The following is a 16,151-nucleotide window of genomic DNA, read 5'->3' on the forward strand; positions in this document are numbered from 1 at the left end:
TACTCCCGAATACTTACAAAAATTAGAGGACGAAATGATCAGGCACAAACAGAATAAGATTATATTGGCGGGTGGGTGACTTTAATTTACCGAGCATCGATTGGGATCGCCTTAATACTGGAAACGCCTACAACAAGCCCATCAACATTGTCTTCAATATTATGCTACGTTATAACCTAAAGCAGGTGGAATGCGAGCCGACAGGCGTGCAGGGCACTTGCAGTTCCATTCTCGACTTGGTATTTCTAAGCCAGGATTTTTCGGAATGTTTTGTTTGTGTTGAAGAGGGACTTTCCGACCACCGCCTGGTGAGCATTAGCTTGCCAGTAGTACAGATGGCGCAAAGTTATTCGTTAGTACTTAGCTACAAAAATTATTCTCATGTCGATGATGTGTCCATCATAGAGCACATGGAAAACTGCCTTGTTGATTGTACCATGACTGATGCCTGTTCCCTGTGGAATCGCTTCAAAGTTATGTGCCACTACTGCATAAACAGATTCATCCCTACTAAAAATAAGAAAGTTCGCAAACATACACCTTGGATGACACGTGATGTTATTCATATTAAACGCAAGCTAAAAAGGTTAAAGAAAAACATGGGAATCCACTTAAAATAAAAGAGGCGCAAAACTCTCTCGAACAGAAGGTATTTGCTGCAAAGAATTACTATTCTAACACCTCACTTCCTAACTTTATCAAAAATGACCCCACTAAATTCTGGAACCATATGAAGGAAAAAAAGAAATCGATTTCACAGATAATAATTGAGGGCACATCAATAACTAATGACGAAGACATAGCACAGCATTTTAATGAGTACTTTCAAAGTGTCTTTGCAGTGTCAGATGTTTGCATTACTATGCTTCCAGTGAAACAGGTATTTGATTAGTATTCTATTTCTTATGCTGGAATTGTCAACATGTTGGTAAACCTGAAAACCAAAGCTTCTTGTGGCCCTGACGAAATCCTAAACGTCTTTTTAAAACGCTATCCTGAACTTATTGCCGGCTTTCTTGTCAAAATTTTTTCTGCTTCTCTGCTGACGGGACAACTTCCCGATGAATGGAGGGTGGCCAGAGTTGTCCCAATATTTAAGAAGGGGGATCGATTAAGATTACAAAATTATCGTCCCATTTCTCTGACTTCACAATGTTGCAAGCTCTTGGAGCACATTGTGGCAAACTACATAACTGAATACTTAGATGAAAACAATGTGCTCACGGAGTTTCAGCACGGCTTCAGGAAGGGTTATTCGACTGTAACCCAATTGGTATCAGTGATTCACTCGTTTGATTTATCACTCGACAATAATGGTCAAATGGATGCAATATTTTTAGATTTCACAAAAGCCTTCGATAAGGTTCCGCATGACAAATTGATCTTCAAACTTAGAATTATTGGCATACCTGACATTTTCATAAATTGGATTATTGCTTACTTGACAAAACGCACCCAGTACGTTAAAATTGGTGAACATAGCTCGGCCACTCTTCCAGTCACGTCAGGGGTGCCCCAAGGTAGTGTCTTGGGGCCCTTACTGTTTCTAGTGTACATAAACGATATCGTTAAAACCATAACTTCCGGTGTACAAATTAGACTGTTTGCCGATGACTGTATTTTGTACAGTCACATAACTTGTCAGAATGATCAGATTGTCCTCGAAAGAAATTTAGATAACATATTGAAGTGGTGTAATTAATGGGGTATGTTTATTAACGCTGATAAATTCGTATTTCTTCGTATTACTCGTAAAAAACCACTAACTTTTTCTTATACGCTAGGTTCCTCAGCTTTGCGTGAGACTAACAACTACAAATGCTTAGGTGTTACTTTGACTTCCACATTGTGGTGGAACGTGCACATTAATGATATTTGTTCTTCTGCTTTCCGCAAACTCTGTTTCCTAAGACACAAGCTGAAAAACTCCCCTCCTAATGTAAAATTACTCTGTTATTTTTCATTTATTAGACCAAAGTTAGAGCATGCATGTATATCATGGTATCCTTACACTAAGTCAAATATTGCGCGTCTTGAAAAAATACAAAGAAAGGCAGTTAGATTTATATTTCATAAATTCGCAAGACTGGACTCTCCCTCTAAAATTATGACAGAAAATTCCATACCCACTCTTGAATCACGCCGAAAGCAGCTAAGGTTTGAATTCCTTTCCCTCCTTCTTAACAACAGGCTTCAAATGAAACCATCGACCTACATAACGCCTGCAATAACACGACACAGAAGACAGCATGATCCGGACTCACTAACACCCTATTATGCTCAAACTGATACGTTCAAATTTTCCTGCGCTCACACCACGCTTGTTCATTCAGTTCGTAATAGTCGGGCCACATTTTCCAACGCACGCTACACACGCAATGCTGCCCGGATCGGCAGTGCAGCGCTACAGGTGTGTCCCTTCGCACGCGCTGCCCACGGGAAGCGCTTCTCATGAACACCACCGTTTCACACGCGCCTTCTCGTGGTCATCGACTCTCTCTTCATGTCGGTCTACTTACGCCGCAGCACACCTGCTTACTTAATCAGCTCATGTTTACTACAATTCATATTGCTACCAAAGCCGCTCACCTTACTTCGTATGACATTGCTGTGTTGCTATCGCATTCATTGCTTCGCCCTTAGGGCGAAACTGTGACATTTGTTTCCCAGAACAATATCAGACTGGAACGACAGTTTACAGACACAGTGTGACTAAACATTGTACAATTTCGTACTTGCTTGTTCCTAATTTGTTCTCTTTTTTTGTATGTATTCTGTTGCCCCTCTGCTTGGACCGCAAGGTCTGCAGTATGTAATATATAAATAAGTAAATAAATAAACAAAAACTTAAAGAAACACTCACACTTTATGACAGAGGCGACTATAACAGCATGACACGAGATTTAACAACCTTTTACTATAATTTCATGGCTGACTTCTATTTGGTTCACTTGAGTCTAACTGGTTACTGTTTAAATCTGAATTTCTGCGTCTAGTTGAAATGTACGTTCCCACCATAACAATTAATGAACGGAAACAATCCCCGTGGTTTATTAGCACACTAAAACGTCTAAACAAGAAAAAAATGTCTCTTTCGTTCCGCAAACTCTTCTCAATCCGAACTTAAGTGGGAGAAATATAACCTTGCATTCAAGCAATACGACAAGCCGGTCTCGGAGGCCAAACATAGCTTTTTTTTCAATCACGTTGCCCTCTATGTTGCACAATAATTTGGAGCGTTTCTGACAATGCATTAATCCCCAATGGCCCAACACTGTTTTTCTCCGTGACAGTTATGGCGCCCCAGTCCCCGGAACCGAGGTCGCTGAAGCTTTGTACACTGTTTTTTGTTCTGTTTTCACTAAGGACTACCCTGAAATTCTTCCCGTATTGCCGCCTTCTACTTTTACCTCCATGGCAAACATTGCTTTTGACGTGAGTGGAATTGCTAAAATTATTGATTCGTTAAAAAATTCGTCTTCGTGTGGTACTTACCGCATTAACTCCAAGGTATTAAAGAGCACTAAGCACATCAGTAGTCTTTCTCTAACGCTTATGTTTCAACAGTCTCTCAGAACTGGATCAATCCCCACTGACTGGAAAGTCGGTAAAATTATTCCAATGTTTAAAAAAGGCGACCGTACAAATCCTAACAACTACCGTCCAATTTAGATCATCAGTGTTTGTTTTAACCCCCGGAGCACGTCATACATTCACACATTGGCACTTTTCTGTCAGATGTGAATTTCATTCATCCTAACCAGCACGGATCTCGCAAAGCTCATCCATGCGACACTCAGCTTGTTCTGTTCCTACATGATTTACATTCTCAACTCAATCGTAACATCCCCATTGACGCTCTATTTTTGGACTTCGAAAAAGCTTTCGATAAAGTGTCACACATCCTTCTCCTGCATAAACTCTCCCACCTCAAGCTTCAACCAGACATTGCAATTTGGATCCATGTATTTCTAACTCATCGCTTTCTATTTGTTTCCGCTAACTCTATATCTTCAACCTTACCCCTGTTCTATCTGGTGTGCCCCAAGTCTCTGTTCTTGGGCCTCTCCTCTTTCTCATATATATTAATTGCCTTCTACTTAATTTAACATCGAACATTCGCCTTTTTGCAGAAGATTGCATTTTATAGCCTCAAATGACAAATGCTTTAGACTGTTCTGCTCTTCAGGTAGACCTCCTTCAAATCCAGGCATGGTGCAGCAAATGGTGCATGTCCCTCAACGTCAGGAAGTGTTCCGACGTGTCCTTTCATTGACGTTGTAATTGTGTAGTGCCTTCACACTCCCTTAACAACTGTACAGTGTGAGACATTTAAATACCTAGGAATGCATATATTATCTACGCCGCAACTTGTCTTCAGCTTCTCCTTCAGTCAAACTACTTGCATATAAAACCCTAATCCGTTCTAAACTAGAGTATACCTTTGCTATCTCTGACCACCACCAGGTTAATATGATTAATTCCCTTGAATTGGTTCAGAACCGTGGTGCCAGGTTCATTCTTTCTGACTACTCCTATAATACAAGTTTCTCAGCCTTAAAATTGCGGTTGTGTGTTCCCGGGCTCTCCTCCCGCCGGAAAAGTGCTCGTCTTTTTTTTCGGTTCTTCATTCGTTGCTCACAGGTAACCAAATCATCATTCCAGCGCATCGTTTCTCCCGCCATACGCATCTCAATGCTTTGTGTCTACCACGCGCCCATTCCACTGCGTATGAGTGCTCTTTTTTGTGCACACAGCCCGAGAATGGAATACCCTTCCTTCTGACATCACCCTTATCACCGACAATTCCCCTTTCAAAGCTGCTATTCAAGACCATCTTTCAAGTCACGCCACCTAACCTGTCCCGCCGTTTTTCTGCGTGCCCGCCCCTCATGTAATGTCTCATTTTGGGACCTTGAGGTATCATGAATATTAAAATGAATAAATAACCCGTCGATGAACGAGACGGATAAGATCAAGCAAATCCTCAAAGGAATAGCCGATGACGCATTTCAAACGCTGTCCAACGACCCACAAACCGTCGCCGATGTTGTCAGCTTATGCCAGAGTTTCGACAATTGCGCAAGCTTCGCGCCCAAACTCGAGGCCCTCTGGAACAGAACAACTCGATTGCGGCCTTGACTTTGGGCGACCAGAATGCACTGTTGATTCAGATCAAGCAGTTCGTGCGTGAAGTGCTCGCCCGACAGCTCTCCATTTTATAGAGCACGCCTGAGCCTGCACAGACACATCATCTAGCCCCAGTCACACGACAAGTTAACCAGGAAGAAGTCATCGACGCCTGTTTCGTTCAGCTGACCAGTCCCCACGTTTTCAAATCCATGGCGCACTGCGGACAATCGCCCTATATGTTATTTTTCCGGTTATACCGGACAAGTGGCACGCTTCTGTTGCCATCCCCCTCATGCTCAAATCGAATTCATGCGACCTAGACGATTCTAGACCCTTTGACGGCACATCGCGGCTACAATAATCCTCTTCGCCCAAGCACCTGCCCTCAGCTATCTACCGATCTCCATCCACCCCAACGTCGCTCTCCGTCACTTATGCAGCGTCGGCCCTGCCCTTTTCACGCAGAAAGCTAGATGCCGCAATTCCCGAGGCAGGATGTGCGTCGTCATCGAAAAATTCAAGTCCTCGAATTTCTCCAGCAAACCTGTGGATGGCTTTCGTACTCTTGCGCTTGTGAACACTGGTGCTACAGTTTCAGTGATTGATATAAAACTTCCGCTTGCTTAGGAAGGTTACCACGTCGTCAAAGGGATTGTCCATCCGTACCGCCAGCGCACACCATATTCAGCCGTCAGCAGCCTGCACAGCACGCGTCGTAATTCAAGATGTTGTGTATCCCATTGAGTTTCTCGTGCTACCGGTCTGTTCGGATGAGGTCATCTTCGGTTGGGATTTTCTCTCTCACCATCATGCTGTTATTGACTGCGCTCTAACCGCGGTGGCGTTCTCTGCATTGTGTTTCGCGTCGTGGGCACCTACGTTGGAAAAGTTGTTTGTCGCCGACGATGCGAATATACCACCCAGTAGTACAGCCCTTGTCCCCGTGTCCTGTGCCGCTGTTGGTGAACCCACAGTTGTGTTTACACCCTTATCAGGCATTGCCTGGGATCTTGGTGAGTATTTTATGCAGTATTGAAAGCAAGCTAGCGGGCCTAAAATTTTTTAGTTCTCTATTGTGTCCCTTCTTATCGATTAGTATAATTTTGGCGTTCTTCCAGTTCTCTGCTACAGAGGTTTTTCAATAAGATAGAATACAGGGTAGGATTTCAAATGGATAAGGACATACCGGGCAACATTGATGAATTCTACAGCATTAATGAGAGGGTAGCAGTCGTCGTAATCAAGCTGAATAGGAGGTGTAAATAAAGGGAGTACAAGCCTATGCTCCAACCTCGAGTGGCGATCACGAAGAAATTGAACAGTTTTATAAAGATGTTGAATTAGCAATGAGAAAGGTGCAAACTCAGTATACTGTAGTCATGGACGACTTCAATGCAAAAGTGGGGAAAAGGCAGGCTGGTGAACAAGCAATTGGCAACTATGGCATTGACTCTAGGAACTCTAGAAGAGAAATGTTGGCAAAATTTGCAGAAAGGAATAGGATCCAAATAATGAATACCTTCTTCAGGAAGCGCAGCAACAGGAAGTGTACTTGGAAAATTCCTAATGGAGAAACAAAGAATTAAATAGATTTCATACTCTCTGTCGATCCCAGCATAGTGCAGGATGTAGAAGTGTTAGGTAGGGTAAAGTGCAGTGACCATAGCTTAGTGAGATCTAGGATTTCTCGCAATTTGAAGAGACAAAGAGTGAAATTAGTCAAGAAGAAACAGGCCAACCTACACGCAGTAAGGGTAAAAGCAGACCAGCTCAGGCTGGTTGTCGCAAACAAATATGCAGCTTTAGAACAGAAAGATGAGGATAACATAGAGGTAAATAATGAAACCGTAACTAGGCTGATTTCAGAAGCAGCAATTGAAGTGGGAGCTAAAGCACCATGGCAATCAGTAGGTAAGCTCTCCCAACTAACAAAGTACCTTATAAAGAAACGACAAAGCATGAAAGTGTCAGACTTCAGAATTCTCTGACCTGTCAAACTTTATCAAGAAGAAAGTAAGGGATATTCGAAATTAAACGTAGGAATCATTGAGGAAGCCGCAAAATATGGACGCTGCATGAAATCAGTGAGAAGAAAGCTTCGCATAGGACCAGGCAAGACGTATGCACTGAAAGATAAGCAGGGTAATATAATCACCAATTTCGATGACATAGTAAAAGCAGTGGAAGAATTTCATACTCACCTGTACATTCCCCAGAACAGCCAAGCTACTTTCATTCGAAGTAGTAATTAACAAAATAGAGAGGCTCCTTCTTTAACTGTCGATGAAGTTAGAAGGGCCTTGCAAGACATGACCCGGGGAAAAGCTGCTGGAGAAGATGTAATAACAGTCGATTTACTAAAAGACAGAAGAGATATCAAGCTTGAAAAGCTTGCGGCCCTTTGTACGCAATCCCTCACGACTTCAAGTGTACCAGAGAACTGCAATAATGCCAACATTATGCTAATCCATAAGGAGCGAGACGTTAGAGAACTTTTAGCTTGCTTTCAGCGAGACGTTAGGCCTGTTAGCTTGCTTTCAGTACTGTATAAAAAGTCACAGCCCGGCGCGGCACACGCACCACACTCACAGCGTAAGCTGGTTGAGCGGCGCAAGAGTAGCTCCAATTTCGGCACCACGCACAACAAGGTCTTCGCGGCAAAGTGTCTTCGCCTCGATATTCACAAGAACAATCTTGAACTTTCCGGCCAGTGTCGACGGCGAGCTGCGGCTTCTAAGGCCTCGTTCACACAGCCGTCAAACGCCCCGTCCCGTCACCTTCACGGCACCGGTTTTCGTCAGGGGAGAGGATTTCCAAGCCGTTTTATCATCAAAAACGCGTTTACGGCGACGTAGAGCGATGCTCTACGTTTCCGTCGCCGGCACGGGGACGGAGCCCCGCCCCTAGAAAACGCACCAATCAGAAATTAGGAAGCCGGCCTCTAAATATGGCGATTTTACAAAGCAAAAGCTGGCAACAGGGGTGCTGCCCAAAAATTGGCTGCGCAAAAGTCCCTGTCGTATCCGAATCCACAACTGTGTTCACCAGCCGCGTTTGACACGTCTGGCACGCCGTGTTGTTGAGCGAGCTTGTGCGGTGCCACTATGTGGGAGAACGAGAACCGCGAGGGACGTTTTAATGCTGAACTGCTAATCGAACTCGTGAGACCTCACAGGTTCCTGTACGATAACAGGGAAGCCTGCTTCAAAGATGTGCAGATGAAAGAAAATAGGTGGGCCTTGATTGGGAAAGAACTCGGCATTTCAGATGAGTGATTCATTAAGCTACCTGTTCGGAATAAAGCGCTAACAAGTTAAGAAATAACGAATTATTGTTTGATTTTATCGCGCTGTGGAGCTCATGTTGCATCGATTTTTGCATAACGATCTGTCATCCATGTGCTTCCAAGTTTTGTTATTATCACACATGGAACAAGTTTGGTGTCTTCGTCAGCGGGGATTTACTGAATTGTTTTGGCTCAAGCCACAACAATGCTTATTATTTGTACTGCTTCATTTAGGAGTGCTTGCTGCCAAAAAATTCCAGCACCTGAAAGTTCGATGGAGAAGATTATGAAAGATTTACGATGGGGCCAAAAAGTCAGGAGCAGGGGCATCGGACATCCCCAAGGTTACTTGGCGCTTTTTTGCTGTCATGGATAGCCTCATGGCCAAGGAGCGCCTCGGGACGTAAGTAAATCGTGCATTCCAACGACCTGTCTGTAGCTCGCGTATAGCCAACTTACGCTTTACAGTTCTCGACAGGCAAGCTTTTAGTATAAATGCAACTCTAAGTTTGTGGTTGTGCGATAACAGAGTTATTGGCGCTGTTATTTTTGCAGGGTCATTTTAAATGTGGACCTTGAGCCAGATAGTGCTGACATGTAAGTAATGGTTATGTTATAGTTGTAAATTATATGTTCTGATCTTTCATTCTGTTTGCTTGCAAAAGAATGCTGAACAGCTGACTGAAATGTACTCGCAATTTCAGGAGTGTTCCATCAGGAGTCAATGACACTGCAATTGCTGAATGAACTGCCAGGTATTGTTTATTATTTTTCATTGATTGCTCTTGCATTGGGGGAAAGACTGAAATATGAGAAACGAAATATGAAATATGCATCATAAAAGAAGGCAAGGCATGCAAATAATGGCACTAGAGAAGAGAACACCACACAGACGCCATGTCCGTGTCTGCAAGCCTTAGATCCTCTTTTCTTTTTTGACAAAGCTATACAGACTAACTGAGCTTTCTTTTCTGTTAAAATGCGTCACTGGGGCTCTATGCTTTGGTAAGCATTGTGTTAGCATTACTTTTCTGTCCATTGCATGAATTTGTTTCAGTACTTTCACTTTTAATTGCCTGCAAAATGGTAGCAAAAAGCAATAGCAGGTGCAGTGGTGGCAATGCATAAAATCGAGAATGGTGCTAAAACATGTTTTTCCTGCACAGGTAAATAGATTGCATTCAACATAATTATTCAGCTGATGCAAGGCTAGACTAGTTACCAAAAATATTGGCATTGTGTGTTCGTTTTTTTGTCTTTTCATTGAACTGTACCGGTATAATAAACCGTTTTTTTTATCTGAAGGGAATCAGACCAAGATTTTGGTGATGACTGGGAAAGGTACGAACATCAACAATTCATTCCCATGTTTCACTGTTGCTGGCCTTCCTTGAATATGTGTTAATGTATTTCATGGTTTCTTAAAAAATGTTGCTGCTATCTTGGCATTGCATTAACAGTTTTGATGTTAACCCGTGAAAACTATACGTTAATGTGTATTCTTCGGTGCTTCATTTTAGTACACATCGGTCACTATTAGAAAGGTATCTGTAAATTTCACCCAAGTCTACCCCACTGGAAGCAAATTTATAGACTACAGAGTAGTCATTGGATGGACTTTGGCATATTTGATTGTGGGTTTGACAAAGTATTGACGGACTAAAAACTTTAGATTCAGTTTTGTCGCTACTGTAAATAGTATGAGGCTTTTAATAACAGTGACTGCCTCCAATAGCCAGCAGTGTTTATTATTACATCATTACGAGCTATACAGCTACAGCAAGAAAATGAATAATGTGACAGCATTGATGTGCGACTCCGTTCTTTGGGAGTACGAGTGAAAAGTGTATGTCCTCTTCAGCAATCTTTCAGTTCCTCTCACAAGCAGCAACAGTGCTGCCCATATCCATGTGGGAACGCCGCCCGAAAGTGTTGGGCAAGCTGAACCACCACCCTCAACATCTGCTTCAAAGAGGACGTCTGCGCAGCATAAATCAAAAAAATATGATGGAGGCTATTCGATGATACTGTTTCATTTAGATTGAAGTCTCAAAACAACCTTCAATAGCTGATCCAGACGGGCACTTAAACGAAACCTTTGGCATGGATTTTGTTCGCAATTACTGCATGCAAATCAAACATTTGAGACAGTGACTAGAAACGTCCAAGAATGTGAAATGAAATCTTTATTGCAGGCACAGGACAAAGGATGCTAATGAGGAGGACATGAAGCAGGTGACGGGTGCCTTTATGCAAGCTGTCAGCGCCACAGCGCAGAAACAACCCGTGCATAGATGCAACTCTTTTTTTATTTTATGGCGGAATCAGCCAAGGAATTGACGCCTGTGCAGCAAGATAGGCTCATGCATGCTTGTCACATGACGTTGCTTGAAATTAAACAAGTTTAAATGCGAGTGAATGTTTATTTACATATAGTAGGGCATGCTACCACTCCTCAGCATGTGCTCATTGCGTTGGAGCATTCCTGTGTATATAATCCAACTGCCACTCCACTTGTCCCGGTCCCATGAAATAGTTCTTGAATGTCTGACGAACTTTTTGCGCTGTGCGGGAAGGTTTGTTTGAGCCTAACTTTGACGCTTGTCTAAACACTGGCACTGTTTTACCATCCTGTCGCCACTCGCCATCAATTACCTCACCAGTCCAAGATTCTGTGTACACTAGCTTGGAAGGACAGTATTTGTCTTTGTCCTCTTTTTCAGTTAGCAGGAAATTATGCAGTGCCACACATGTAAGTACGTATTTGTTGACATTCTCGTCAGTGGCTTTAAACCTCCTTCTCAAAATGCGCCAGCGACTAGTTAGTATGCCGAACGCATTCTCAATTACACGCCTTGCCCGAGCATGACGGTAATTATAAATTCTCTCACTGTCTGTTTTTATGTAACGCTTTGGATAAGGTCGCATGAGGTATTCTTTCAAGGGAAATGCTTCATCCCCAAGAATCACATAAGGGGCAACATGAGGAATAAGGATTATAAACAGGGATAAGGTGCCTCAGAAAGGCTGGCCAACGTTTCGATATGAGGACCTATCTTCGTCAAAGGGGCAACATGTCCTCCTGGAATTGCAGTGGGTTGAGGAATACCCAGCTTCCCCGTCTCAAGGGCTTTGCAAAGCGTACTCCTTCCGAAGACGCCCCCGTCACTTTCTCCACCAGAGCGACCAACTTCCACGTAGAAGAATTTGTATGCAGAATCACAACACATCCATCAAAATTCTGCTGAAGCTTCCTTTGTAGTTGAAGTTCTCAGATCCTGAATTACATGGGGCTTCGACTGTGACATGTTTGCCATCGATACTGCCTGCGAAAAAAAGTGAAAACTAAGTTGCCATGAATTTAACAGAGAGAAAAGCAGCATGCACACAGGTGGCATCATGCAAGATATTCCTTTATACGATAAGCATGTACGCTTTAGGTACTGTACTTTCATATCGCTCAGTACACTTATTGATGTGTTTCCCTGTGCTTAGGTAGTTACAAAACGTTTTAAATGCGAAATAAGTGTTTTTAGGCAGTCACACAATACATTTCTAGCCTGCAACTTGCACTGACACAGTGCTCCATACAGCCCTACAGAAGTGTTTGTATAGAAATTCTCATTTGTGCTTTAGTAAAAAATTTTCTTGCACCACTTACCGACGCAGTTAGGAAAATTCCACCACTGCTCAAAACCTCTAGCAATATCGCGCCACTCCTCGGGTTTCGTAGGGCACTTAACGTATCTTTTTTTCAGGGTTTCCCAAATGACTTGCGTGGTTCCTGAAATAATATCAGAAACAGTCGATCTTCCAATCATATATGAAAACGACAACGAGCGCTGAGTGTCACCACTTGCAAGAAACCTGAAAGAAATCGAAAAAATGCATATAGAGTGAGGAAAAATAAGCACACCAAGCTTTAGAAAGCCAAGAACCTTGATGAGCATATTCATTAAATTATTTACCTAAGTGTTATTTCGAGTCGTGTCCGCGCCGGGATGGCCATTCTCCAGTTGGTGTCCAGTCGCTCGATCCCACTTCTAACCAAACACAGCAACTTCTCGAACGTCGCCGGAAACATCCTCATGTAGCTGCGCGGAAATTTGTACTTATGTATAAAACATATTTTCTAACGCCAGTCCATTCACAGTACTGCAGTAATGCATAACTTGAAAAGAACGAGAAATCATAATTTATTACGCTCTAACAACACAAAAGGTGCATCCTAGCCTCGGGCGTTGCTCGACTACCACGAACTGTGCGCACTGTGGCCACAGTGAACAAAATGACAACGTACGAGTTGCGTCCGAAGCAGCTATGATAAGTGAGTAATAACACCAAAAATTAGGAAGTACTATTCTACACGAACATACCATGCCGTGTACTTACTCGAAGTAGTATTCAGGGTCGGACCGGCGCAGCAAAGGAATGAGCAAAGATGCGTGGCCGAACTTGCGATTTCTGCACATGTTTCGCATCCACATGCTTCTTGGTCACCGCACTTTGCGCGCTCGTTGCTTTCTTCGCTTGCATAGCAAAAACATCAGCATATAACCCCAAGCATCACGACAGCAGATGCGTTGTTGCTGTGGATCGCCATTTCTAGAGTGGCCAGTGTTGCCAATTGCAGTGATCAACACCGTTCAATTTCTTGCTTTACGAAAACATCCATATTGCGTTCATAATGCACTATTAAACCGTCCATTTATTGTTTACGTTAACATTATACCGACAAAGGTTGATTTAATTCATTTACTGAAAAATGCTGATCTTATTTCTCCACGTTTAACCGAATATGAGAACAGTCGGTCAACACTGCACAAAAACGTGCTGCTGTCGACGCTGCAACCGCCGTCGTCTGTTCGTACACTGCTACGTCGCGTCTGCTGTACGTTTTTTTGACGTGACGGTGACGCGACGGGCGGTTTGACGGCTGTGTGAACGAGGCCTAATGCTCTCTGCACAGCAGTCTGCTGAGCTCGATGATGCCTGGTTGTAGACGCGCATGTAGCTCTACGATTCGCTTCTTCAGCAGCGGTTCGTACCTTGCGAGGAGACGCCATAACGTGAACCGAAGAGGTACCCGGACTACGTGGCGCACATCTAACATAGGGATAGCGTTGATTGCGCGCCTCGTCTAAATCGCATCGCGTCTGAATCGCATCTCGTCGCACGCGGCGGTTGCAGGCACGTTAACTAGATGGCGCCACCCTACTGGCGGAGGCTCCGGTCGTCTGCGCCTGCGTAGGCGCAGAGGCACAGGGCGCGTATAAAGGGAATTTTCTGCGTCATAGCAAGCGCTTGCGTGGCTCAGCGATAAAGTATCCAACTCCCACGCAGCGGGCCTGGGTTCCATCCGGGCAGAGAGCCGGTACTTTTTTTCGCGTTTCCGGCGATAGCGGCTACGGGGCGGCGGCGGCATCATCGCGACCAGGAACGGCTGTTGGAATGAGCCCATACCAGCTCACGCTGCAAAATACTCACGAAGATAATTTCCAATAGAATCGGGGAAACACTTGACTTCAATCAACCACGAGAATTGGCTGGCTCCAGGAAGGGTTATTCTATAATGGATGACATCCATGTCATCAATCAAGTAATCGAGAAATCTGCGGAGCACAATAAACTTGTCTATATGGCTTTCATAGAACGCCAATATTATACTAATCCATAAGAAGAGAGACGTTAGAGAAGTGAAAAATTATAGGCCCATTAGCTTGCTTTCAGTACTGCATAGAATTTTCACCAAGATAATTTCTATTAGAAATTGATTCATTAGAGATACCAGCAGTTATAGAGGCATTGCACAATAAAGGAGTACAGGAGGCATACGTGAGTATCTTGGGAAATATCTACAATGATTCCACAGCTACATTGGTTCTCCAGAATAAAAGTGGAAAGTTAACTATCAAAAAAGGAGTCAGGCAATCAGACACAATCTCTCCAATGGTATTCACTGCATGCTTAGAAGAAGTATTCAAGCGTTTAGACATGGAAGGCTTAGAAGTGAGGATGAACGGCGAATATCTCAGCAACCTTCGGTTTGCAGTTGACATTTTTCTACTCAGCAAAATGGGGACGAATTACAACATGTGATTCAGTACCTTAACTGAGAAAGTGTAAGAGTAGCATTGAAGATTAAAAAACTGACTCATATCCACGCTGTAAAGGTGGTTGGACATCGAAGCTGTAAACGACACCCACCATGATTATTCATTGTGACGTCACTTGAATTAACACACGTGGCTTTAGAAAGAGAAACTAGAGACGAGTGAACTGTACTTCACAAAGAAATTATATTCACGCTGTTCTTCAGGTGTCTTTACTTTCCGTGGTCTACCCCTGGTAGCCTGGAATGAACTGAATGAGCTGCTACACCGTGCTGACGTCACTCCGTGATTTCTATGCTGTTGAGTACTTTTCCACTAGGAGTAGCTTACGCAACCGTAATCATTACCTGGAAACACGCGATAGAAGGAACGTGCTTCGCAGTATTCGCTGACGTCATTAACACGCATTATACGGTTTACCCTTCACACGAGGGTTTTGAATGACGTCAACCCCATTCGAAGCAGCTGCAAACCTAATCTTACTGGAACGCGGCGGAGGGTGTTCCCATTGTTCACACACGCGTTATCATCCATCATGTGGTTTTGATGCTTGTTTCGTGGTTTTTGTTTTGAAAACGAGTGTTGAGCTGTATGCTGATGCCTGATTTCAAAGGAGATATGCTGTTTGTATTCAATTTTAGCCTGGCGTTTCTTGCTTACGCCAATGACACGACAATTTCCTTGGCTTGTAAAGGTATGCAGTTTCGCTGTAAAAAAAACTCGCGGACAACTTTCTGTGGCAATTAGGGAAAGCTACGGGCACGCGGATGCTGCACATATGTTACCGCGCCAAGTAGTCCGGCAGCATTTGACATTGCTTTTGGTTGGTCGGAACAGACGCTGAATCGACGCAGCTTCCACGTACGACGGTTTAGCGTTTCCCCAGACGCGGAAAAGAAAAGCCACAAAATAAGCAAACTTGGGGTAAGGATGAGGATGACGCACTCACCTTCATGTCTTACCAGTCTTTTTGTTTGAATAGCGCAACGTGCCGCGGGGCCTCACATGTGATAATTTTGAAATACTTCCTGCTCCCGCGAGTAAATATCTGTTTTCTGTGTGTTACAGGACACCAGAAGGCAACGCTGGCAGATTTTTTTATTCTATCAAAAGCGCTTGCGTTTTTCATCTGACAACCTGTATATTTGGTATCTGCAGGCGACTTTAGCATAGATATGTCAGGTGACTCTGCATCACGGCAAACTATGGATACACTTACTGTATTGCACCAGATGCAGATGCTTCGCCAAACAAAATTACACTGAAGAGTGCAACATTACTGGACTTGTTTATTACAAATATGAACGGTAATAACAATTTGCCGGAGTTTCGTCACAGGATATCAGTGATCATCTTCCTTTATTTCTCCTCATTAATAAGCACGGTTCGCGAGAACGTAAGAAACGGACGGTTTGCATTCAAAATATATCTGGGTAGTCTATAGGCTCTTAGAGATGGATTCTTTGGTAGTAACCTGAACAAGATTCTTTTAATAAAAAGCGCTGAACAAGCCCCTAATGAGTTTCTAGACATAATCTCAAACATCCCAGAAAAAGATGTTTATTTAAATAAATAAATAAAAAATGGAGGTCGCTTAAGCTTCGCCTTTAAGAGTAGAA

At 43.4% G+C, this 16,151-nt stretch overlaps 1 pseudogene; it reads right to left on the reverse strand.

Moving 5' to 3' along the window:
* Positions 1-12,051: 12,051 nt before the first annotated feature.
* LOC125941897 (uncharacterized) lies at positions 12,052-12,966 on the reverse strand (annotated as a pseudogene).
* Between the last annotated feature and the right edge of the window lie 3,185 nt (positions 12,967-16,151).

This window comes from Dermacentor silvarum, unplaced genomic scaffold, assembly GCF_013339745.2.
Source record: "Dermacentor silvarum isolate Dsil-2018 unplaced genomic scaffold, BIME_Dsil_1.4 Seq572, whole genome shotgun sequence".
Lineage (NCBI taxonomy): Eukaryota > Metazoa > Arthropoda > Arachnida > Ixodida > Ixodidae > Dermacentor > Dermacentor silvarum.